Source organism: Cavia porcellus, unplaced genomic scaffold, assembly GCF_034190915.1.
Source record: "Cavia porcellus strain 051 isolate PalLab524CR breed Dunkin Hartley unplaced genomic scaffold, mCavPor4.1 scaffold_10, whole genome shotgun sequence".
Taxonomy (NCBI): domain Eukaryota; kingdom Metazoa; phylum Chordata; class Mammalia; order Rodentia; family Caviidae; genus Cavia; species Cavia porcellus.
The window spans coordinates 67,656,093-67,681,284 of record NW_026947493.1 but is presented as its reverse complement, the minus strand read 5'-3'; the positions used below and the strand labels follow the sequence as shown (position 1 = coordinate 67,681,284).

Below are 25,192 nucleotides of genomic sequence, written 5' to 3'. Positions count from 1 at the left end.
CTCAGTTTCTCCTCATCTTGTTCATGAGTACCTGATTTACAATTTTAATTTCCGAGGAGATGAAAGCATTCATCAAAGAAGTTAAAAGTTACTGTGACCTAAAAGAAGGAACATAATATAGGGGAGTGGATTTGGGCTTCAGTATCTAGTAGTGTGATCTCATATTTCAAATAAACTCCCTGGGTTAAAATCAGCTAATCTAGTAAAAGTCATATAATTGTGTAAGTTATGATGAAAAGTCAGGGATAAAAATCTTATTTGGTGGAAAAATAATAAAACATTAAGAAAACATATAATTTTATTATGGTAACAATTATAAAACAATATGTGTGATATTGTTCTGCAAAATAAGATGGGGAAATAAATCTTAATGGGCCCAAGAGTGCCTCCCACGCATGGATGATTTTGTAACTGGACTGCAAAGCAATACAGTGATTATGCTTTTAGGAGACTTAGGGTTTAGACTGCCTGGTGGTACCAGTTTGCTAGCTGAGTTACTCTGTACAAGTTTACATAAGCTCCCTGACCCTGAGATTCCTTATCTGGAAGATAGTGAGGAGGAGCCGATGTACCTCAGAGGGTTGTTTTTAGGTCTGAATGAGTTTATGTGTTACTATCCTTTTCCTGGTGGGCCCTTCTCTTTACATGAATCCTTTCAAAGCTATTGCCTTATTGGTAGTAATATGGTTTTGGGATTAAAGCAATTATTTTCCTGGTTTTTTGTTATTTTCTTAGTATCAAAGTGTGATTATAACCTAATCCTTGCACATGGCTGGCTTCACATAGACTGATCTGGCATTGTTTCTCGACTTGGCCATGATTTTCAGAGCTTTGGTAAATGTACCTTGGCCAGTGGTTCTCAGCAGGAGGCACTGGGGAGGAAGGCCAGGCCCTCTTGGGTCACTCTCACCGGAAGGTGCCAAGAGAGGCCCAGCTGGACCCTGGGTCCCACTGAGTCACGCACCATGGACTGGCAGCTGATTTACAATCACATCAGGCTCTCTTCCATGCCTGGGTCCCTGGTTTTCCGAAGGTCAGATTGAAAACTAGGGAGGAAGAAGATTCTCTTTCCCTTTTGCTGTATGAGATGGTGGGTGGGGTGTGGAGGTGACACACAGGGTCAACACAGGAAGTAGGCCTCTTTCCGAGCCCAAATTCCAGGACAAACTTTAAAAGCAAACAGCACATTGCTTCTACAACAGTCACCTCTCCTGTTTTCTTCTTGTCCTCTGAATACACAGACACAGGCAAGGGCAGCTCTGAGCAAGAGCCAAGGACATGGTCTCCAAGGGGACCCTGGAGTGGGTCACCTTGTCCCTAGGGATAAGTGGGAGATCAACAGGTAGCTTAGCCCTTGGCTGCCTGCACCTCGTCAGCTCTTTGGAAAACCTCTGCCATAGACTACAAGCAAACGTTAGCGTAAGTTAGGGGCCAGCAGAGCTCAAATTGCCCTTGGGGGCCTGTCCAGTGCCTCAGTAACAGTCTCCAGTAGATGACAACTACCAGGAGAGTGGTGGGTTGGGTGTGTGGGCATCCATGTCTTGCTACCCAAGGCATCCCAAGACTCTTTAAAGGACAGTTCTGGTTTGCAGGCCACCAGCCTAGGCATACACCTGTCAGAGTGCTACTTGCCCCGTTTCCCCACCCAATGGAAAACCAAAAATGCTACACTTTACCATCATCACAGGCTGCTCCAAACACAGACATCTTCCAACCTTCTTGTTTCTCTTCCTCCTGGAGACTGTGAAGAGAAATCACAGGCGTTATTCGAGGACCTGTGTTCTTCCACCCATTAGCTGATGGATGTGAGGCAAGCCACTTAGCCAAATGCAGTTTCTTCATCTGTGAGATGGAGGGATGGCAACATTTACTTTGGAGGGTTTAAAAAGGGTGTCTTCTATACATGAGGTCCATTTTCAGAATCAGTGGGTGGCTTTTCTCATTAATGAAGAGTTAAGATTCTTCCCTGGAACTGCCACCCAGGGCTGCTCTCCTCAAGCAGGTGGCATCTGTGCAGGGTCCCCATAGCCTGTGTGCTTGTCACTGACACCTGGGTGCCTCCTTCCTTGCTGTCACGAACCTCACTCCTGTGAGTGAGAAACAGAGATGGCGATGTTCATTTCATGTGTCTCCTGGTTGGACCGTGCTGTCCCGAGAGACCGTCAAACGCTACTCAGGATATTTCTGTGAAGATGTTTCTGGGTGAGGTGATTAACACTGAAGTCAGTGGTGGAGCAAATTGTCCTCTCAGCATGTGGGAGCTTCATCCAACCTATGCCGCACAAGGGTGCCCTCCCTGAGCAGGAGTCGACCGTGACCTCAGCTCCTGGGGCTCCAGCCTGCCTGCCCAACCTGCAGATTTTGGATTTGCCAGCTTCCATTATCACATGAGCCCCTCTCGAAAAATAAACCTTTTTCTGCAGAGCTCACACCTGATTGGTTCTACTTCCCTGGAGAGCGCTGACTCATCCAGAGGTGTGGAGCCCTCAGGAGAGGCGGGGTCCTCTGAGACCTTCTCTAGCCTGAGGGGTCTCACAGGACAGCTGGGCTCCCAGCTTTCCAAAAATAGCCATTTTTGTTTGTTTCAGGCCTGCTTTTCATCTATTTGCTTCACTGTGACAAATGGGAAGCAGAAAATGGGGGATAGTATGGTGATCATTAGATTTTCCTGCATTTAAGTGGATCTTAACTCAGATGAAACCTAAAGACATACGCTCTCCTCTTTTGAAGACAAAATAATCACAAGCCAATTTCTATCAGCCTAGCTTTATAATAACATAGTACATATGATCATAGTCACAGTAGCTGCCACTTAGAAGCCCTCGCTGGTTATCGGATGTAAACAGGTGCATTAGACACACTATTTCTTAGGCATAACTTAAATGGGACAGGAAACCCCAGGTGCCCCAGCTGTAGTGCTAACTTTCCCTGTCAGCAACTTGGAATTATGAAAGAAAGGGCTGTTTTGGGGTCATTTTCTAGCACATTCTTTCCGGTCCATTTCTAAGTCTAATCTCTCCACTATCTGTTTTTAAATTTTCATCTCCACTATCTTTGAGTGATGGGGTAAACAGGAAGGACACAGGGGTTCATATTTATCCTCATCCGGTGGCAGAAAGGCCAGTGTGCTCCAGAGATGTGACATGGGATGATCAAGTACACTGGCTTTATGATTCTCAAATAACCATGTGTGGCTGAGCAGTTGTCAGATAAATTTAATTTAATAAGATACATTTAACACTCTGCCTCTCTGGGATATAATTGCATCTGGATGATGAGTCACTCATAAACTTCTTTAGAATATCTGGCCGTCTTGGGATCATGTTTGTGGTTATCAATTCTTATTGGATGGTATCACTGCTTTCTAATCAATAGGGTGCTAAATAAATTAGCTTTTATTGCATTACCTGCTACAAGGGACAACAGAATGCATTTGTCTAAAATATCACTCGCAATCTATTTAAAAGTGATAGAAGGTGATGGGGAAACAGAGCTGGGAAATATACTACCTCTTTTTGTTCCCTGGCAGGGCCTGCCGGGGGCTCTGCACGCCCATCTAGATTTGCTGTCAGGCAAATGGCGAGGTTGCAGCTGTCTTGTGAACTCAAGGGCCTTCCCAGTGGTGCTGGCGTCTTAGTTGCCAGGATTAATTTTACCAGGAAAGCTATGCATGGCTGCCTTAGCGATACCAGCCAGTCATGTCCTAGGGTGCTACCCCGAGGCTCCCTAAACCCAGACAGTAGAGAAAGGTTTTCACCTGACTGCCCTGGGTTAGAGGAAGAGCAAGGTCACTTACCAGCTGTGTGACCCCAAGCAAGTTGCAAGTTGTGTGACTTCTCTGAACCTCCTTCTTATCTCATTGCAGCACAGTTACCCTTGTCCTGGGGGAAGCGGGGCTGTAAGAGTCAAAGAGGTAATTATTATAAAATGCTAGGATATGGCCTGGGATGATCATTCACAAATGGTAGCTAGAAATCGCTCAGATTCCCCTGACCCCTGGAGCTTTTCAAAAACTCTATAACCTCACATTGTGTTGAGAAAAGCTACTGACATCTGCCATTCCTGGGGCTCAGTCCCAAGGGGACAGTCCACCTTGTCCTCCTGCCTCATGCGTCCTCTCCTCACCCCACTGCACCTTCCAGGGCAGGATCCATTCCAGGTGACCGGGTCACACTATTCGATGCTGATAGTGCAGAGCGGTTCCCTCATTTCAATAAAAGTATTTTGGCCCTTTGACCTCCAAATCTACCCTCTAGCTCAGGAGTCCACATTCAACTTTTCTGTAAGGTCAGATCCCAAGTATGAATACGAAGATTCAGCACGTGGCACTGTGGCCACACAGTCTCTCCTCGGGGCAGGGTCCAGCTCGAATGTGTCCAGTACTCTAGGAGTAAGTGTCTTGGTTAGAAAAAATCGCCACTCACCCATTATGAACCTGGGCACACTTAAGAAAGTAGGGGAAGTCAGGGTGTGTGTGTGACTTGAATTTTCTCATTTTAATATATTCTTAATGGACAATTTAAAAAACATAAGGCAAAGAGAACTCTAATGAGAGGCCCCCATGCCATCCCCTGGAGCTGGGCACAGGCAGTTTGTGCACACTCTTCTTGTATCTGCCACCCTGGCAGCCTCCACCCTCCACCCCATGTGGATTCTTTGCAAACTGAAATCTTGTAGCCAGTATCACACATTAAAAGTGGTCAGTATCCAGTTTTCCTTTGTGATAATCATTTTTATCCTCCTTCCCTCCCTTCCTCCTTTCATTCTTTGTATTTTTCTTCTTCTCCTCCTCTTCCTCCTTCTTTTTTTGATCCTGGGAGTTGAATCCAGGGCCTTTGTACTAAGGTACATTTTTAGCCCTTTTTAATTTTTTTTTTTTAATTTTATTTAAGGAGAAAAGAAAAAAAAAGCAGGGAAAGGGTACAAGTTATACAGATTTACAGAAAAAAAATGAACAGTAGGAAATCACTAGTTAATGGATTACATATTGTCATCTTAGAAATAATTGTTCAAGTCACAAAATTAAAGCTTGTAAAGTGGACATTCCATCAATGATACTGCAAACAGTTCTGTTCATTGATCCAATAAAACTCTGTGATATCATTTTCTATCTTATACACTTAAATATACATGCAGTTATATAGTTTGGAGCACTTTCTTTTCCTCTCTTTTGTACCATGACTATTACACATTTTGGGTTTCATTGCTCCCACGGTTCTTATTACTTTTTTGGAAGAGAGTGAAACCAAATGTGACATAACAGAACAGAATCGGTCAAGTCAAAAGGGTGGACATAATAGATAATGTAAAAACATAATACAAGGTGATCAATAATGGTTACAATAATGCCTCCCGCTATCTCTAATAGAATTGCCTATATCACTAGTTATAATACGATTGAACAAAACAATAAAGAATAAAACCGACAAAACCAAAGCATTGGAGACATTGTAGGTCTTCAAAAGTAGATAAAAGTCAACAAGAATGGGCGTTATAATGAATCTCATTATCTTCACAGCTGATGCCTAAACTTTCGAACCTGATACTATCCAGCAAAACAGAATAGGGGAACATCAGTTAAAAACCAGATGGTGAGAGTAATACAGGGCTTTAAATCAAGGTAATGAAAAGTCAAAGTGGGTTACTATAATTTATCCTGCTATTTTTTTCCTTTAATTAAAAGGATAAAGATAAAAAAGTAAATAATGGAGTGGAGATTGAGATAAAAGAGGGCATAACAACGAAACAGCGCAGATCAAAACATAACCATTTAAGCAGAATAGTGTTTCACCACCAGATAATCCTAACCTAAAAGTAGTTACCATATTGTTTCTTTCTTTGAAATCCTTGAGTACAACTTCATACACTGTAGCATTAAGCATATCAAAACAATGTAAAACCATTCAAGAGAATGACAGCATTACAGAGTATTTAGAATTGACTAACAGAAAATGAACAATGGTTTCTGTATAATCTCCTTGTCTTTAAAAGGTTTTTGCTTTTACTATCGTACATAATAAAATCCAATAAAATACAGCCTATTTAGACCATTGGAGACAGAAGGACAAAAGCTAGATGAGACTTCAAAACAAGATGATACTAAATCAGTATTACCTATTAAGATGTCATTTTCTCCAAAGTAGCTGTTCCTATCATCCAATCTTCTCTGCCTCATTTCTGTTGAGCTCTTTTTCTGTCAGTAGCTGTCAGTTTGTCTTCTTCATTTTGTTCTCTGCTCCATTCGTTGTGGCCTCTCTGCCATTATTTCTGGATTCTTTGTATTTTTCTTTTTTTAGAATATCCTGCAATACTCTCTGTAGAGTTGAATTGGTGGTTGCAAATTCCCCCAGTTCCTCTTTATCCTGGAAGCACCTTGTTTTTCCATCAATTTCCAGGGACAGTTGTGCAGGATATCTCAATCTTGGCTGGAGATTATTATCTTTCAAAGCTTGAATTATTTCCCCCCATGCTCTTCGTAATTTGATGGTTTGTGCAGAGAAATCTGCTGTAATTCTGATGGGTGTTCCCTTGTAAGTGGTCTGTTTCTTGTCTCTTACAGCTTTTAATATTCTGTTCTTGTATTGAATTTCTGGAATTTTTATTATTATATGCCTGGGTGTTGCTCTGTTTGGGTTGTAGGTAGCTGGGGTCCTGTATGCCTCATACATCTGAGTATCTTTACCTTTTGCTAAATTAGGAAAATTCTCCTGGATTATTTCTGTGAGTAGCTTTTGTAGTTCACTTGTTTGTGTCCCTATTTCTTCTTTTATGTTCTTAATCCTTAAGTTATGGCTCCTCTTATCATCTTCTTGTCTTTGTATTATTGCTGTTTGTTTCTTTGTTATTTTTAAGAAGTTTTTCATTTCATTCTCCCATATTACAAGTCTGCCCTCCAGTTCAGATAGTCTGTCCATAGTTTCTTTCAAGCTGTTATGCCAGTCTTCGATAGACTTCTTAGTATCTTGGTAGTCCCTTTGAACCTGCTTCACGTATTCTATGCTTTCTCTGTTTTCTCCATCAAACAATTCTCCCCTTTTTTTCTGTTCTTCCATTCCACCACCTGTTTTTTCTTGGGTGGTACTTAGCATTTCTCTAACTATTCTGCATACTTCTAGCTTCAGGTCGTTGATAACTTCATTCCTGAATTGGTCTATGAGGCTCTCTATATGGTGCCTTATGTGTATTGGTGCGGTGTCTGCTATTGCCTGTTTCTCAGAATTGGGGGCCGAGGAGCCTTTCTTGTTGCTGCCTCTTCCCATGCTGCCTCTTCTTCTCTGTTCCTTATATATGCAAGCTTATATAAGAGGCCCAGCTTCTCTCCCAGTCAGCCACAGCCTGATCGAATTGCGCCAGTTAGGTGTTCCCGCTCACCGCTGCGCACCAGGGAGTTACGGACCAGGCAGCCTACGCGTCTCCCCTCCCGGCCACCGTCAGGCTCTGGGATCTGGGTTGGGACAGTCTACCAGGTCCGCCGGCAGTGTCCCACAGGCCAGGCACTTTTCACCAATCCCCCTCGAGAGGGGGATGTGTGGCTGGAGTCGCCAGCGCGCCCTGCTCTCGCAGGACTGCTTGGGCCCAGAAAGTCCTCTGCTGGAGTCAAACTGTGGTAGAGTGTCAGTTTCTCTCACTCACCTCGCCACAAGTCAGTGCACGCCTCCCTACCGTTCGCAGATTGCCGTTCTCAGAGCTTCTGCGCGTCTCTCTCCTTGCTGAGCAACTGTAGAGGCAGCCAGCCGCCACGCGGCGGGAAACCCAAATCACGGCTTACAATGGCGCAGGGTCCAGCCTCCACACTGAGGCTTTTCTGTTCCTGCTTTAGCACCAGGACTGCATTCCAAGTTGGTTTCTCTCAGCCCAGTTCGTTCCTGAGTCAGCAGAGCATATCTCCACCTGCTTATGTCTCCTTAATCCGCACCATTCCTGGCTTCTGAGCCGAGTCTTTCAGAGAGCCTCCGGTAGTTGCTGTTATCTGTCCGCCATGTTCTCCCGGAAGTCCCGCCCTTTTAAATTTTTGACAGAGTGTTTCCAAGTTGCCAAATTGCCTGATCTGTGCTCAAACTGTGATCCTCCTGCCTCAGCCTCCCAGTGTGCTGGGAACGGTTTTTAAAAAGTCCTTGTTACAAGAAGATTGGTTTCCAGCAGGCTCCAAATGTTTCTTCAATTCCTTCTAATGCATAGGTTTCTCCCTCCTCACCTTTTGCTTTTTCAGTTTATATGTGGAAGATACAGCATCACTTGTTCTATAGTTTCTCACTTTGCATTTTGTTGACTGTGGCTCTGAGGTGTCATATCCACAGCCTGTTTTTCCAACCAGCATTTTCTGTAAATTGTGGGCTCCAGAAGGGCTGGGGTGTTCACTTGGCAGCATATATACTAAAATTGGAATGGCCCAGAAGGGCTGGGATTATAGTTCAGTGAGAGAGCGCTTACCTAGCATGCATGAGGCCCTGGGTTCAGTCCACAGTACTGTGAAACAAACAAACAAACAAACAAACAAACAACCATGGTTCCTAAGTGGTCCTGCATCCGTCTCCAGGACAGCTAGTGACCTGAGGAGTATTTGTGACTGTAATACTAAGATGCTGAAAAACTAAAATAGTTAATTAAAAGATAGTTATTAGCAAAAATAGTTAAAAGGATAGTTATTAGCAGTATTGTCATTCTGGGCTGAGCTTGTCACCCTAGTAACCATGCACCAACCATATAGATTAACTGACCGCATCATCATGCTGTTGTGTATGTATCGTTTCCCCCCACCCTGGTAACTTGTTTGCTGTGTCAAACTTTGTTCCCTTTGGAAGAGACAAATGATGCTCTATCAACCATTGTTCCCTTTATGAGAGTCAAATGTTCCTGGAATTGGCAGACCAAGGGCTATGAATTGGCTAACCACCCACTGTGAAATGCCTCTGACCTCAAGCAAAGGGGAACAAAGGCCCACCTTGTTTCTGTTTCTCATTGCTACGTACTTAATGATCAATGAGCTAATCATAAATGAACTATAAAAATCAGTCAAAATTCTCAGTTGCACAGCTTTGCAAATATCATCTGCACTGTGTCGCTGGGCCAGCTAAAATAAAAGCACTTCTTTTAAAAATGACATCGTCTTGCCCTGTTTTTCATCATGGGGCCTTGTTTTTTTGGGGGGGTACAACAGTGATATAGCTGGCACTGACCTTTGCTTTGATCCTTGCTAAGGTTTAGAAGTGGTTTGTTCCATGAGGATTCCTGTGTTGGGAGTCTGGTCTTCATGTGGTGGTGTGGAGGTGGAAACCACAGCACTGGTGACTAATGGAAGGCAGTTACACGACTGGGTCATGGTCACCAAGGGATTGATTCTGTCTCATGGAAGAGTGGGCCACTCCATGAGCTTAGCCTCTTCTACATGTGGCTAACACTTTCTATTTCTCCACTAGGTTGTGATCCAGCTAGCGTTCCCTTACCAGGATACTAGAGCCATGCTGTTTGGACTCCCCAGCCACCAGAATCATGACTTCCTTACTTTATAAAGCACCTGGCCTCAAGCATTTTGCTATAGCACATGAAGCAGACTAATATAACCCATTATTTCAGAAATGGTAACAAAGTGGTAATATTCTAACTCTTTGATTCCCTTGTTTATTAGTTGGAAGGCTTCCATAAAGAGAAACTCTTCCTTACAAACTATTTGGGGGCTAGGGGTGTAGGTTAGTGGTGGAGCCCTTGCCACTTGCCATGAATGTGTAAAGACCTGGATTCCATCTCCAGTACCAACACAAATGAACAATCAAACACTCCCCACCACCACCACAATGGTGACAGCAACACTTTATGATTACCTTAAATTACAAGTTATACAGCAAGGATGAGTGAAATCCTTGATTCTTGGCCCATTTGTATGCTTTTGGAATACAAAGTTGGTTCCCTGACATCCTTCAAAGGTGGTTAATGCGTATATGTCATCATGTATAATTTATAATCGCATCGAATTTTTATGTATATGATGTGTTTCAATTTGCTGAAATAATACTCTGACTGATTCTCAAATTTTCCCAATTTTCGTTAGTGAGAGTCTCTTCTTGTTGGCTTCAAAATGCTAGATGCACCCCATCTATCAGTAACTGCCTTGCTGCCCTCTGTGACAAATACTCTTGGCACATGTTGTACATTTTGTGCCCTGAACAAAAACTTAGCAATTTCTTCAATTAGGCCTAGTTTTTTAAAAACATCTTTATTTCGATGCTATTTAAAATTCACAAGCTGGTTTTAGGGCTTCCCATTACTTAAGCAATGATTATTATTTCTAGCCTTTTTTCAATGACCAAATTACAAACAGCACATAAAAGAATATAAGGTATGAGTTCATACTAATATTCTGAATTGAGTTTAATGTTGCAGGGCTTTTACATTAATTTCTTTGTTTTTATATTTGTATATGGTTTCCCTTTACCTAAATTCTTGGTTCTATATAATATTAACATGATTACTTACTTGCCTTTGAACACAGATTGCCTTTCAGAATAATCTTGTTTTTATTGCTAACAGTATGATTTCTAAAAACAGTTTAATATTTTAAAAAAGTTATCATTTGTCATTAGGAGCTATCTCACCAGGGATATAGTTACGTAACTTTAAAATTACTTAGATTAATTCTTCAGTGACTATTGTCAATTCAGTGCACAGTGAACTTTATTTCATTTTTAATTTTTTAGGCATTTTTTTCTTTTCATTTTGTTTTAATGTGTTTTATAATTATGTAAATAATTTACCTTGTTTCAATGGCAAGTCTATACCATCAATTATATTCAGAGAAGTTCCAGCTTCTCTTTTGTTCTTTCCACTTGATCCCTGCTAGGTCTGCAGTAACCAAAGGAAAGGGTTTACCTTCTACTTTCTAAAGAAAAAGAAAGGAAAGGAAAGGAAAATGTATACAAATATGTGTGTGTAAATGTACATTCTTTTACATACACACATATATGTTATATGCTATGTATTATATATATATATAATATACATACATGTATCTCTTCTTTCTTAGGTACTGACAAATTATAACACATTGAATATATTTTTGAGGGTTTTTTTAGGCTGAGGTGTTGAACCCAGGGCCTTGTGCAGTCTTAGCACACGCTCTACCTCTGAGCAACACTCCCAGCTCGTACACTTTTTATACTGTTTTTTTTTCACTTAACAGCGTCAAGGTAACTGGTGACAACCATCATTTTAAATACTTACTATTTCTTTGTGTTGGGAGCATCTGAAATCTTACTACCTATTTAAAATTTACAATTAAATATTATCAACCATAGTCATCCTACTATGCTATAGAACGTTAGAAGCTACTCTGACTATTCAACTGTGCTCAACTCACCTTTTCTCCATCCCTTTTTGGCCTCTGAAACTTATGTAAGATCGACTGGCTACTTCTGCACGATGGGTACTTTTGGCTTCCACGTATGAGTGGGAATATGTAGTATTTGCCTTCTTGTGTCTGGGTTGTTTCACTTAGCAAGATGTGCTCCAGCTCCCTCCTGACCATCACGAATGACAGGATTCCATTCTTTTGTGGCTGATGACATTTGTGGTACACATCTGCTGCATTTCTGTGTCCATTTATCCATGCATGGACACCTGGGATCGTTCCAACAGGAGAGGCAGATATGTTTTCCCTGTACCGATTTCTTTTCCTTTGGACACATCTGACTTGTGGATTACTGCATTGTGCGGCTTCTCCACACTAGCTACGTGAATAATGGTTGCCTCAGTTTACATTCCTACCAACAGTGTGTGAGAATGCCCCTTTTTCTGCAACCTTGCTCCTCTTTGCTATTTTTTGTCTTTTTGGTTATAAACATTTCACTGAGGGTGAAACACTTAGATTGTGGTTTCGATTTTCAGTTCCCTGATGGTTTGCCATGCCAAGCATTTGTTCACGTACATGTTGACCATTTGTGTGCTTTCTTTCAAGAAATGAATATTCTGACAATTTGCTCATTGTTTGAAATTACTTTTTCTTCTGTGGAGTTGTTTCCTTATCCCCCCCTCCCCAAGCTGCAAACTGTCCACCAAGCGGACATATCCTGTTATTCAATCAGAACTGTATTGGTGGAGACTTTGGTGGCTTCCAGGTTTTTCTGGAAAGAACTACTTGCCTTAGTCATTTTCCCATTGCGGAGACCTAGTACCCAGCACAGTTGAAAGGAAGAGAAGATTATTTTGGCTCACATTGTCAGGCCATGGTCACCTGGCTCCTCCAGAAATGATACGGTAGAAGGTCCTGGCAGAGGAGCTGCTTATTTCTGGGCTGTTAGGAAGCAGAGAGAAGGGAGGAGCCAGGCACAAGAACACACGCTTTCCAGACAAAGTCCCCGTGTCTCACTCCATCCAGGCCCACGGGCATAGTCAATGCTATGGGTGCTCCTTAATGCTGGGTGCTGATGAGCACAACCCCCCTTACCCCCAGTTCAGTTACCTCCCCAACCCAGGAGCATTTGGAGGCACATTTTAGATCTAAACCATAACACTAGTGCTGCGACAAGTAACCCTGCACATGGACTTTGGTACTATCCCAGTGTCTCTTAGGATATTTTCCTAGAAGTGAGATTTTAAAGACAAGGCATGTGTATAAGTTTGTTAGTATTGTTAAATTCCCATCCTTGGAGTTGTATGATTATGCATTCCTGCAAAAAGCATATGAGAGGAACTCTTCCCCACAGATGCACTGCCATGACATGTAGTTTGAGTTTTTGTTAATCTGATAGGCAGACATTGTTAAAGATAATTAAAATTTTTTTCTTAGTATACATTTGCCGGATATAAATGCCCAGTGTGGGGCACTGGTGCGTGCCCCTGACACATCCTAATGATTTTACTTCCTTTCTCCCTCCCTTTGCTCCCCATTCCTTCCATCTCTGGGTCCCTTTCCCATTTACAAAAGGTGTACCTCCCTGTTTCATATTATCTAGCTTTTATTTTGGTCTTTAAGTCATTTGTACTTGGGGTTTCTTATGTAAGAAGAAGCATGAAATATTTAAACTTACGTGTCTGATGTATTTTTACTTAACGTTATGGTCTCAAAATGTATCCACTTTCCTACAAATGTCTCAAATATATTCTTCTTTATGGCAGAGTAGCGCTCTGTTATAGATAAATACCACATTTTCTTTATACATCCACCTCTTGATGGGCACATAGGCTGCTTCCAGAGCTTAGCGATTGTGAGTTGTGGTGCTATAAATATGGGTATGTGTGTATCACTGTAATTTAATGTCTTTAACTGTTTGTTTTTAAAGATGCCTAGAAAGGAGAATAGCCAGGCCAAAAGGAATTCCTATTTTTAATTGTTTGAGCATTCCCATAATGATTGTACTAAATTACATTCCCATCAATAATGTAGAAGGATTCTTCTCCACACATCCTTATCAGCATTTGCTATTTTTAAATTTCTTAATGATAGCCACTCTTGCTGGAGTAAGACAGAATCTCAATGTTGCTTTAATTTGTATTTCTTGAATGACTAGTAATACTGAACATTTTTTCATGTATTCATTGGCCATTTGAACCTTCGAGAAACATCCATTTCAGTTCATATTTTGATTGAGTCTTTTAATTTGGGGGGGTTTTATTTTTTTGAGTTGTTCATATATTCTAGACTTTAGTCTTTTGTCCAAGGAGTAGCTGGAATTTTGTTTTTCTTTTCTATAGGTGTCTCTTCTCTCTGTTGGTTGTTTCGTTGGCTGTGCAGAGATGTTTTCCTTTATAAGTGATCTGTCTTTTCTCTCTGACAGCTTTTAATAATCTATTCTTGTGTTGGATTTCTGGGATGGTGATTATTATATGTCTGGGTGTAGTTTTATTTTGGTTATGACTATTTGGAGTTCTATATGCTTCACTGATCCTGATGTCAGTTTCTGATCTCATGCTTGGGAAATTTTCAGCTATTACTTGGGTAGAAACCTTGGAGACATAGGAGTAGGTAAAGAATTCATGAACAGGACTCAAACCGCACGGGAAATACTTCCCAGAATCAATAACTGGGACCACTTCTTATTAAAAAGTTTCTGCATGTCAAAAGAAATCTCCAGCATAGTGAAAAGAAAACCCACAAACTGGGAAAAGATTTTAGTGAACTCTCTCTCAGACAAGGGCCTCTTGTCTAAAACATATAAAGAATTAAAGAAACTCAGACCTCCAAAATTCAAAGATCCAATCCAAAAATGGGCATCTGAGATGAATACGCAATTCTCAGATGAAGAAATGCAAATAGCAAATAAATACATGAAAAAATGCTCATCATCATTGGTCATTAGAGAAATGCAAATTAAAACCACACTGAGATACCATCTCACTCCTGTAAGAATGGCCAGGATCAAGAAAACCGACAACAAATGCTGGAGAGGCTGTGGGGAAAAAGGAACTCTCCTACACTGCTGGTGGGAGTGTAGACTGGTACAGCCTTTGTGGAGATCTGTCTGGAGATTTCTCAAAAAGTTGGGACTGGAAATCCCATTTATCCCAGCTATTCCACTTCTAGGCATATTCCCAGAAGAACTGAAAGCATCATACCACAGTGATATATGTGCACCTATGTTTATAGCAGCACAATTTGTAATCGCCAGATCTTGGAAACAACCCAAGTGTCCATCAACTGAGGAATGGATAAAAAAGTTGTGGTATTTCTATACAATGGAGTATTATTCAGCTATAAAGAAGGATCACATTGAGATATTTATCAATAAATGGGCGCAGCTTGAGACCATACTCATAAGTGAAATAAATCAATCTCGCATGTGTGAATACCAAATAGTTTCCCTAATGTAAATAATGATTCAAATATATAAAAATATGTGGTAATCATGATTCCCCATTAGGTGGCCTTGAAGCCTTATAAAGTTTTCACTCATTAATTAGAAAGGCTTTATTCTGGGCTTCTTGATATGGAAATATTTTAAGCTAGAGTATATGAAGTTTTATCCAAATAGTTCAAGGAAAAAGACATTATGGTAACTACTATTAAGTCAGGTTATAAGGTGGTGAAGTACTAGGTTGTTGAAACAGTCATGCTGTGACCTCTATTGTTATATTGTTATGTCCTGTTTTATCTCAATCTTCCCCTTATTGTTTTAAAAAAAATTATTATTTAGTCATTTCTTATGTTTGTCTTAATTAAAGAAAAAATTCAAAAAATTAGGATATATAAATAGTAACTCTTTTTGATTTCCTATTAACTTGTTTTGAAGGCCTGTAGTACTCCCACGATCTTGTTTTGACTGATTAGACTCTGTTCCATTCTATATGATAGTATCAAGTTTGAAGACATAGGCAACTACTTTGAAGACAATAAGATTCACTAAGATACCCATTCTGGTTTGACTATTGTCTTCTTTGGAAGTCCTGTAATGTTTACAATGCCTAAGTTTTATTGGTCTTGTTCTTTACTGTTTTGTCCAACTTTATAATATCTAATAAGATAGACAATTCTTTTTAAGGAAACAAGGGACAACGTTGATAACCATTGTTGATAAACTTGTACTCTGTTCTACACCATGTGCTATGTCTATCCTTGCTATTGACTGACAGCTTTGTTTTGCCATATTTGACTGTATTCTTCCCCCCCCCCCAAAGAAAGTAATAAGCACTAAGGAGTAATAAAATCCAAGATGTGTAAATTTTGTTGTAAAAAAGAGAGGGGAAAAAAAAAAAAGAAAAAGAGCTCTAACGGGTATAACAGCAAGTGTGTTTGGGGGTGTTAAAATAGCTGACTATATCAATGTTTTTGGATCATTGAACACAGCTGTTTGCAGTCTCCCTGTTTGAATGTCCACCTTGTGTTCTTTGATACTGTGATTTGAGGAACTATTTTCAAGATGATAGTGTGTAATCTACTAGCAGGTGATTTCTTACTGTTATGTTGGTTTTTTTTTTGTAGTTCTGTATTGTGTGTACCCTTACGCCGCTTTGGTTTGTTTTGTGTTTTTCTCTTTTTCCTCTTAAATAAAAAAAAAAAAAAAGGTAAGAAATCACCAGTTAATAGATAACATATTATTATCTTAGAGATAGTTGCTTAAGTCACAGTATCAAAGCATACAAAGTGGACATTCAAACAGTGAGACTGCAAACAGTTGTGTTCAATGATCCAACCAAAAACATTAATATGGTCAGCTATTTAACACCCCTAAACACACTTGCTGTTGTATCCTTTAGAGCACTTTTTTCCTTCTGTTTTTTACAACAAAATCTACACATTTTGGGTTTTATTACTCCTTAGTTCTTATTACTTTTTTTGTGTGTGTGATGTATTTTATTTATTGATAGCTATTGGGTCATGATGTATGATATTTTAAATACCTTGTTGCATTCTGCTGGCCAGTATCATGTTGGGGAGTTTTGCATCTATGTTCATTAAGGAGGTTAGCCTGTAGTTCTCTTTTTTTCTGGCGAGGTCTTTCTCTGGTTTTGAAATCAAGATAATACTAGCTTCCAGGAACGAGTCTGGCAGTACTCCTTCCCATTCACTTTCATTAGTCTGAGGAATATTGGTGTTCGATCTTCCATGAAGTTCTTGTAAAACTCAGTGGTGAGTTGATCAGGCTCTCGGTCCTTCTTTGTAGTTTTTGTTCTGCTTCAGTTTTATTGCATGTTATTAGACAGTTTTAAAAAAATCTTCTTGGTCCAATTTTATTAATTTATGTGTACTAGGAATCTGTTTCTTGTGGATTCTGTGATTTATTAGTTTCAGATTTTCAAAGTGGTTACTAATAATCTTCTGGATTTCAGAGACGTTGTCTGTGATTTTCTTCTTACTTTTCCACTTGCATTGACTTTTCCTTCCCTCTTTTGGTAAGTTTTGCTAAATATTTGTTTATTTGCTCAAGGAACCAGTTCTCTCATTCATTCTTTCTTTGTGTTTCATTAATTTCTGCTCTGATTGCTATACTTTGTTTCCTTGCACTAGCTTTGAATTTGCATTGTTTTTGTTTTCTAGTATTTAAGGTGCATCATCAGGTTATTTATTTACTTGAGTCACTCTGTTTATACAATGTGGCTATTCACAACTATAAACTTCTCTCTTAGGACTACTTTCATTATGTTTCATAGGTTCTGCCATGTCATATGAGCATTATTGTTTAAAAAGAACTGTATAATTTCTTCCATGATCCATTTATTATTCAGGAGTATATTGTTTAATCACTATGTGTTTGCATAACTTCATGGGTTTTTTTGTCATTGGCTTCTAGTTTCATTGCATTATAATCTGATAATGTGTGGCATAATTTTAATTCTTTTGTACTTATTTAAGTGTGCTTTGTGGGATAATATGTGGTCCATTTTGGAAAAAGTTTCATGTGCTGCCAAGAAAAATGTGTATTCTGTTGTTGCTGAGTGGAACATGTTGGTAGCTATTAAGTCCATTTGTTCAGGTCTGGTCAACTCTGATATTTATTTGTTGAATTTATCTATTTATGATATTGGAGTATTGATGTTTCTCACTATAACTGTGTAGGTGTTATCTGTTCTTTTATGTCTAGTAGTGTTTGTTTGTTGGAAGTTGCATATGCCAATATTCAGTGTATATACATCGCCAGTATGCAGTCTGGCACATTTACAGTTGTAATCTCTTCCTGATGAATTGTTACCTTAATCAATATGTCATAACCTTCTTTGCCTCTTTTGATCAGTTTTGCTTTGAAGTTTACTTTGTCTGAAAGCTATGCCTGCTTGCTTTTGGCTCCCATTTCACAGAAAGATGTTATCCATCTTTTGATATATAGTTTATCAATTTTTTGGAATACACATGTTTCTCATATACAGTATAACACTGTTTTTTTCCTAATCTGTCAATCTGTATCCGTTGGTTTAGAATTGAGACCATGCACATGCAGAGTTATTACTGAAAGGTATTAACTTATCCCTGTCATTACATTACCTTCCTGTTGTTGTCCCCGCTCTCCCCCAACCCCACCTAAAACTGCTCACCTTTTCTGCTATATTCATCCCACCAGAATTTTTTGGACAGTGTTTACTTTCTCCATCTATAATGTCCTTGAGAATTTTTTGGCATGCTGGTCATTCTTAAGGTTCTCTTTGTCATGGAAAAATCCTATTTTTCCATCATTTTTGAAAAATAGTTTTGCGGGGTATGTTAGTCTTGGTTGCAAGAACCAAGTCTTGGTTCTTTTAGGTCTTGAACATTACATCTTAGATTAGTCTTTGTGTCATCTAGCAGCCATTGGGATCATTTTCCATGATCTTGTGTTGTTTCAAGGCACTTCTGAGTATACCATCCCCTGCATCATCCTTATTTTCTAGATTTGTTACTCACTCTTTATATCAGTCACTTCCAGGGCCTATGCTTTCAATAGATTTTTGTTTTAAATCTATTGGCTTTCTGTTTGATACATTTTCATGGTCTCTAATTCTTTAAATTGTTCATTCTGTTTTGCTCAGTTCAGTTAGTTTTATATTAATGTCTTCTTTAAGCTTGCTGATCATTTTGTGTAGTGAAAAGAGTTCTTTATCTTGTCGCACCATGTACTTCAGCCATTTATTTTTGATTTCCTCCTTACTGATGCCCTGTGTGCCAGCTCTGGGGAAGTTAGGAGTTTTGGAGACATTTTATGGCCTTGTTTTTTTGTGCTTCTGTTGTTTGTGTGCTGAAGGTGTAGTGTCATTTAGAGTGAAAAGACTTTGTTACCTAGTATAGAAATCTCTTTAGTTAGTGTCTGCCTTCCAGTGATGTTATGTTGGCTTTGATTTTTGTTTTGGTATGTATCTACCTCTTTAACCTACTCAGTTTACTAGGAATGGGCTTCATCATGTTGTTGCAAATGAGAGACTCTCTGCTGGTCATAACAATGTCAACAGATCTGCCCATACATAACTCATGTACATTAAAACTTTTCCCCCATATTTTATACTTTTATTCATGCCTATACAGTTGTACTATATTTCTACGAATAAGAGGAGTGGGGTATGAAGGCGGGGTAAGAAAGAGAGAAGAGGAAAAGAAGTGAGTTAGTAAAAAGAGGAGAGAGGATAAATATCAATATATAAAAAATAAACAGGAGATCTGACTCATTGGAATTGTTTTTTTATAGCTGGAGTAAAGGGCTACTATAGTGTGTTTGAGTGAATATTTGTGGAAGAAGGTGGAGAAGGGGACCTAGGGAGAGGGAAGTGTAGTTGGAGACGGGGAAGTTGTGAGAATGTCAGAACCTGTTAAAATACTGGTAGTTAGCTTATGTTGGATCCTCTCTGCACAGTTGTGATGGTTACCTTGACTTGTCTATGAAAGTTACTCTTTAAATTAATGCACTTGTTAATTCTAATTCTTATTTGCACAAATACCAAGGGTGATCTGCCTGAATACCGTGGGCTATGGCAATGATCCAAACTGAGGCAGGTCCCTGATCACGCTGCCAAGTGGGGAAAGCAAACCGGCTGTGGGCAGGTTGTAGGTGAATCAAGCGCTCTGCTGTACTTCTGCCAGCACTTGCACCTAGCTCCATCCAAAAACCATACTTGGCTCCTGAACACAGAGGATGGGACCCTCCTGTGTTCCTGGCCTGGCCTGGGTCTGGAAGTCTCAAACTTCCAAGAGTGGTCCACGTTTAGCCTGTGCCCTCTCTGCAGCCGTCGCTTGTGGTCATCTCCCAGCCAGTTCCTGTGGGAGGATGACCCTGGAAACCCTAAAGTGTGATTGTTTTGTGGCTTTTAATTCCCAGAGTAGTTCAGTCTTAAACAATTAACTCCTTCCTAAAATGATTCCTGATTAATCATTCTCAAGTATAGTGGGCATGGCACTGGATTTCTTCTCTACCTTTAGTCTGCCATGTGTCAAGGGTCACTTTCAGAGTCAAACCCCACACTATATTTGCTGTTTACAATAACTGTGGACTTTTCTGGGGGCCAACACTGCCATTCTTCCTCTCTGGGACTGCTGACCTGCTCTGTGCTTACTCTATGTTTGTAGAGACAGGTCTCCCTTCACGGGGAGCTTGGATTAGCATTCCAGGCTGCTGTCTTCTTTCCCTTCCATTGCCTTTAGTTATTCTAACATCTCTGTGATTTCTAGTTTTCCTGTTGGCTTTTTCTTAATTCCTGGAGCTTTTCTCCCATTTCTCTTTGCTCAATTGTTTTCCAAGTGTTGACAGTCCTGGTCCTAGAGGCTGTAACATGCTGATGAATTTTATGTTGCCATCTTCCTAACTCTAGAATTGTTGTTTTTAATTTAAACCTTTTTTAATTTTAGTGAGGTACATTTTTTAAATTAGAAGCATTTGCATTTTTCTATGAATTGTTATTCTTATTGCTTGTCTTTATAGTTATATTTTTAAGGTTAAATTTTTGTGGTGCTCAGGATGAAACCCAGGGCCTTGTTTATCCTGGAAGGTACTCTACCACTAAGCCAAATCCCCAACCCTTTATTTACATTCTTTCAGAAGCTCTTCTATGTTAAATATATTAACCCTTTCTCTTTTATATGTCACATTTTAAAAATTGTATTTATTTATTTTATTTTTTTTGCTTTTTGGTGTTCATTGTCATGCGAAGAATTTTTAAAAATTTGTGTATATATATATGCTTTTTTCCCCCCCTTGAGACAGGGTCTTACTGTATAGCTCAGATTGGTCTTGAACTCAGTATGTAGCCCAGCCTGGCTTTGGATTAATGGGAATCTACTTGACTCAGCCTCCTGATGCTGGCACTACAGGCATGTGCCACCATGCCTGGCCAGATAAAGAAGTGTTAACATCATTGTCTGTCTTTTTATAGTCACTTCTGCTTCTCATCTACATGTGAGGGAAGTTTCAAAAAAATTCCCTGGTTTTAGAGTAATTCATCTATGCTTTATTCTAGATGATTCCTTTTTTTAATATTTAAATATCTGATCTACTTGAAATTTATAAAGGTGTATGGTATAATGAATGGGTATTTTGCCATATTCAGTCAGACTTTAGACCAGAACTGGGTGGGAGCTGCCAGGTCAAGGCTTATCTGTAAGTGATGATCAAAAATATGGTGAACTGTGAAATTTATTAAAGACAAATTGCCATCATTCCTCCTCAAAATATCTCTCTTAAAACATACTTGTCCCATCATTCTTGCAGCTTTCTGAAGCAGGCTTGGAAGTTCTGTTTGTTGAGTGTCTTTACAAGGTAAGATGAAAAATGCAGTGAACACTGCTGTGGAATGCCATCGATGGAAAGTCAAGCTTGCGTAAATGTGGTCTTTGTCTTCATCACCTTTATTCACAGGGGATGGAAACGCGTGACTTCGGGCTTTTCCCCAGAGTCAAGGTAAACATTTTGATTCTATTTAGGACACTGAGATAGTCACGACAGCGCAACTGAAGACATACAAAAGGTGGCTTTTAAAATACCACATGATGGGATAATTAGCTTCCTGGTGGCTTAGGCTAATTGCTGTGGGTTTCTGGTCTGAGTGTGGTTGGGAAACAAATGGGAAAATATTCAAGACAGAAGAAATACAGCGGAAGACTCAGAAAAGTAATTTATGAGCTGGATGCAGTGGTACATGCCTGTAATACCAGTGCTCTGGGAAGACGAGGAGGTAGGAGGATTGGAAATTCAAGCCTATTCTGGGCAACTTAGTAAGCCCTTGTACCAAAATTTAAATAAGGGCTGGGATGTAGCTCAGAGAAAGTTGGGTTCAATCTCCAGTACCAGAAAAGAACAAAACAAAACAAAAAGTTATTTATGGGAAATGTTAAGACTTGTTTTCAGTATATATTTAAGTAACTTGGTACCATTTTGAGACAAACAGGGTTCAGAGCTCTCTAACAGATCTCTGCATTTAGTTTCCTTCCTTGGACTGGACAATTGCAGCCATGAACTTGGGGGAAGGGATGTGATATGAGGAGGCTAGACTAAGATTTCCAAATCCATGCTGGTAATCAGTACACAGGTCAAAGTGTAGTGCTGAGATTGGGGTTCAGGTCCCCACTGGCCAGTCTCCAGAAACTGTGGTCTCAAACACATGCCTTAAAGAATTAAAGACTAAATTATTAGAAGTGTAAATCAAGATGGGAAAGAAAAGGTTCTCATAGCCCACATCAGGTTTGGGAAATCTACTGTGGACACTGAGTCTCATGAGCCCCCCATCATTCTCCCTACATTCCTTTGCCTTGTGACCAAAGAAGAAAGGGACCTCACATTCTAAAGATACTGGAGAATTCACCTGCAAATATCCAAGGTCCTTTGGAACAACAGTAAGTTCCACGATGAAGTCACATTGCTGTATTGGGAGCCACAGTCATAACACAGGAGACTGTGTTGAACCCCCAGGAGAGGGGGTTCAATACTGAAGGAGGGTACATTCTTGGAAATCCACTGAGGGGGTCTAATTCAATTACTGCTCACGCTGTGGTGCTCCTGGTTATGTAGAACTTTGAATAATCTTGGTGTGCGAGGCCTGGCGTGTCTGAACTGGGCTGTGGTGAGATGCACTGCTTCCTTAGCCGTGGGAGAGGATGACTTTCCTCCTGACCGCTGAAAATAGAGGCACCTGGTACATGTGGGTCAGGTGATGCTTTTCTCCTCCTGGATGAGGGTGGTTGAGAAGAGAGGTAAGGGTCTATCAGCTGGAGAGGAGGTCGAGGAATTCCAGCTCAGTGCGAAAAGGTGGTTGCGGGGCGGGGTGGTGGTCGTGGTGGTGGTGTCATCAGTTCAGGAAGTGACACCTGAGCAGATTCCTGTGCGGACAGAGCCCCCACTGGCTTCCAAGGAGGGAGCTCTCAGGAAGGAGCACGGAGGAGGGGTGGCTGGTGGAAAGCTGCTGGGGTGAAAACCTTGTTACTTTGACTGTGAGTCTGTAGGTCATCCATCTACTTAGTGGATGTAGGTCACAGCTGCCAGGTCACTGTTCCTCTCTGGTAAGTAGAGCACTGTTGGGAACAAGTTCAGTATCTGCAACTGGGGTCTGCAGAGGGTGGCAGTTAAATGCTTGGATTTTTATCTATTTTGTTTTTAGCCAGGCTTAGATTAAGACCCTAGAGAATTTATTTTTTCCTTATTCCTTAATGTATTTGTAAAGCAATAAAAATAACTACCTTCCAGTGTTGTGAAGATGGAATGAGAAAATACAGGCAGCAATTATGAAAGTGCTCAGCGCAGAGTAAGCATTTAAACCAGTACTCGCCTTGGCTTCACAATGGAGCCAAGGGGAAGTTAAAGACAGTGTCTCCAAAAACCAAATGAAAGCCCCTGGGCTAAAAACTTGTTTCTTTTCCTCTTTTTTTGGGTCTATTTTGTTTTTATCAGTACCAGGGATCAAACTCACAACTGCCTGCTTGCAAGGCAGGTGCTTATGCTGCTGAGCTAAATCCCCAGCCTCCTAAAAAGCTTGTTATTTGTACTCAGGAAACTTGTAAGTGTTAGAAAAGGTGCTGGAGTTTGGTTAACTTTTAGCCAAGTCTTGTGTTGTTAACTACCATGGGTCTTTGTTTCTTTCTTTTTTTCTTAACATGGTAGTTTAGAAAAGGCCCAGCTGTCTCTCTTTTGTAAATCTGGATGGATATAATCCTGGCTGTATTAAATTTCCTTTGTTTTTCATAACATGAACAGAATTGGGAAGATCTGGGAAACAAAACAAAACAAAATGACTCCTGGAGCCCTTCCTCACTGAGAAGCCAGTCAGTGTAACCAGGTTTAAGCCAGGAGAAGGGGCTAACTGGGACTCCAGTAATGTAACTAGGCCTCCCCAGGCTCTTTTATAAAGGGATCTGCGAGCTGGCTTTCCTCTTAGGTCCTCTGCTTGTTGGGCTGCGACTCAGACCTTCTTTGGCAGGAGATTCAGTGGCTTGAATTTGTGAAACTTCAGTTTGTGTTTCCTCATATAGCAATGGAAAATTTCAGTTTAACATAACATGGTTTTTCCAGAAATTCTCCTGGATTGTTCCTTGGACCAGGCTTAACATCCTTAGTGGGAAGACCCAAGGGAGAAAGGCCTGGCTTCCTTGTCTTCTGAGTTATGAGGTTTAGTCGCAGAGAAAGAAATCCCCGCTTGGAGTAAAGGGTTTATTTAGGTTGAACGGCCTGATTCAAACACTAGCAGGAACACATACTATTGATTTCTCCTTATCTTACAAGGGGTTATTGGAAGATATGGTGAATATTTAAATTGTAAAAAGCCTTTTACATTGCCAACAGTAATGGGATAAGTGTATTTCAAGTCAGTGGGAGTATTCTGAGGGGGATTAATAGCAATGTATCTTTAATACATTTTTAATTTAAACACTTACAAACATTTTTGTCATACTGAATAGTGCTTAGAGCAAAGATAATCTTCACGTCCCAAAATGTTTCTATGTGCATTTGAAAAAGTGAAACTCTACCGGCACAGAGAAAAAAAGAAAAGAAAAAAGTTTTCTTACACATTCTTCATGTCTCGGCTGAGGGGTGCTCCAGGGGTGTCTCAGCTCTCAATATAGTGCTAGATGAGTGCAAGAAGACCTGGGGTTCTGGAGGTGTTGTAGGAGCTTGGGAGGTGCTGTAGGAGCTTGGAAGGAAAGCTGAGCCCTGAGCCGAGCGCTCAGCCCCACAGGTCTCAGAGGATGCTGGTGCTATGGCCTATGCCAGGGCTTCCTGCCCTGACTGCTAGGTCCTCTGGTCTTGGATGTGACTGAAGCTCGACTGTGATCTGGACCCAGGGAAAGGCCTGGACAGGGGCTCAGTCAGGGACTCAGTTCCTGTCACTGCCAGCTCTCATGCTCTGAATGTACGGCCAGCTGGCTCAAGAATGAAGCTCCAGGTATTTGGAATGCAGAATTAGCTGCCTTCCTGTTTTATGAGGTCTCTGGGGTAGGTGCCACCTGGCCCTAACTGTATTTACAAGTCTGTCTGCTTTCCCACAATCAGGCCTGAGAGCTGGCACCTACTGCTAAAGTGCTGACCCCAGCTCTTCACCTCTTCTTGGCCTTCACAACACTGGCTAAGATGGGAGAGGGTTTGGGCAGGAGGTTGGCTGGGGCAGCATGGGGGCGGCAGCATCCTGTGAATCAGGACCCATAAGCCAGCTTTGTCTCCAGCATCTGCACTAAGCCTGCTGTCCTTTGCTTCTCTCCTCCTGCACCTGTTTGTCTCCTTCATCCGCAGGCTGCTGCCTTGGGTCTGGCTGCGTCTGCCCCTGGCTCAGGCCCTTGAGCTCCTGCGGGTTTTTCAGTCCTCTGTCTCTGGATTGGAGTCTTTGGCTC

General features: G+C 40.7%; 1 protein-coding gene and 1 long non-coding RNA gene across 2 annotated transcripts in view; one reads left to right on the top strand and one right to left on the bottom strand.

Annotated features, from left to right (window-relative positions):
• Positions 1-24,744, bottom strand: LOC134477918 (uncharacterized). The gene is made up of 4 exons (XR_010050228.1): positions 24,374-24,744; positions 3,797-3,896; positions 1,677-1,741; positions 1-98 (listed from the first exon to the last, which is right to left on the bottom strand). It is a non-coding gene; the product is annotated as an uncharacterized LOC134477918 (long non-coding RNA).
• Positions 22,690-25,192, top strand: part of Cdh17 (cadherin 17) — a 68,687-nt gene continuing 66,184 nt past the window's right edge. Inside the window, exon 1 of the mRNA XM_063257563.1 lies at positions 22,690-22,873. The gene's annotated coding sequence lies outside the window, so the exon portion shown is untranslated. The remainder of the gene's footprint in view (positions 22,874-25,192) is intronic.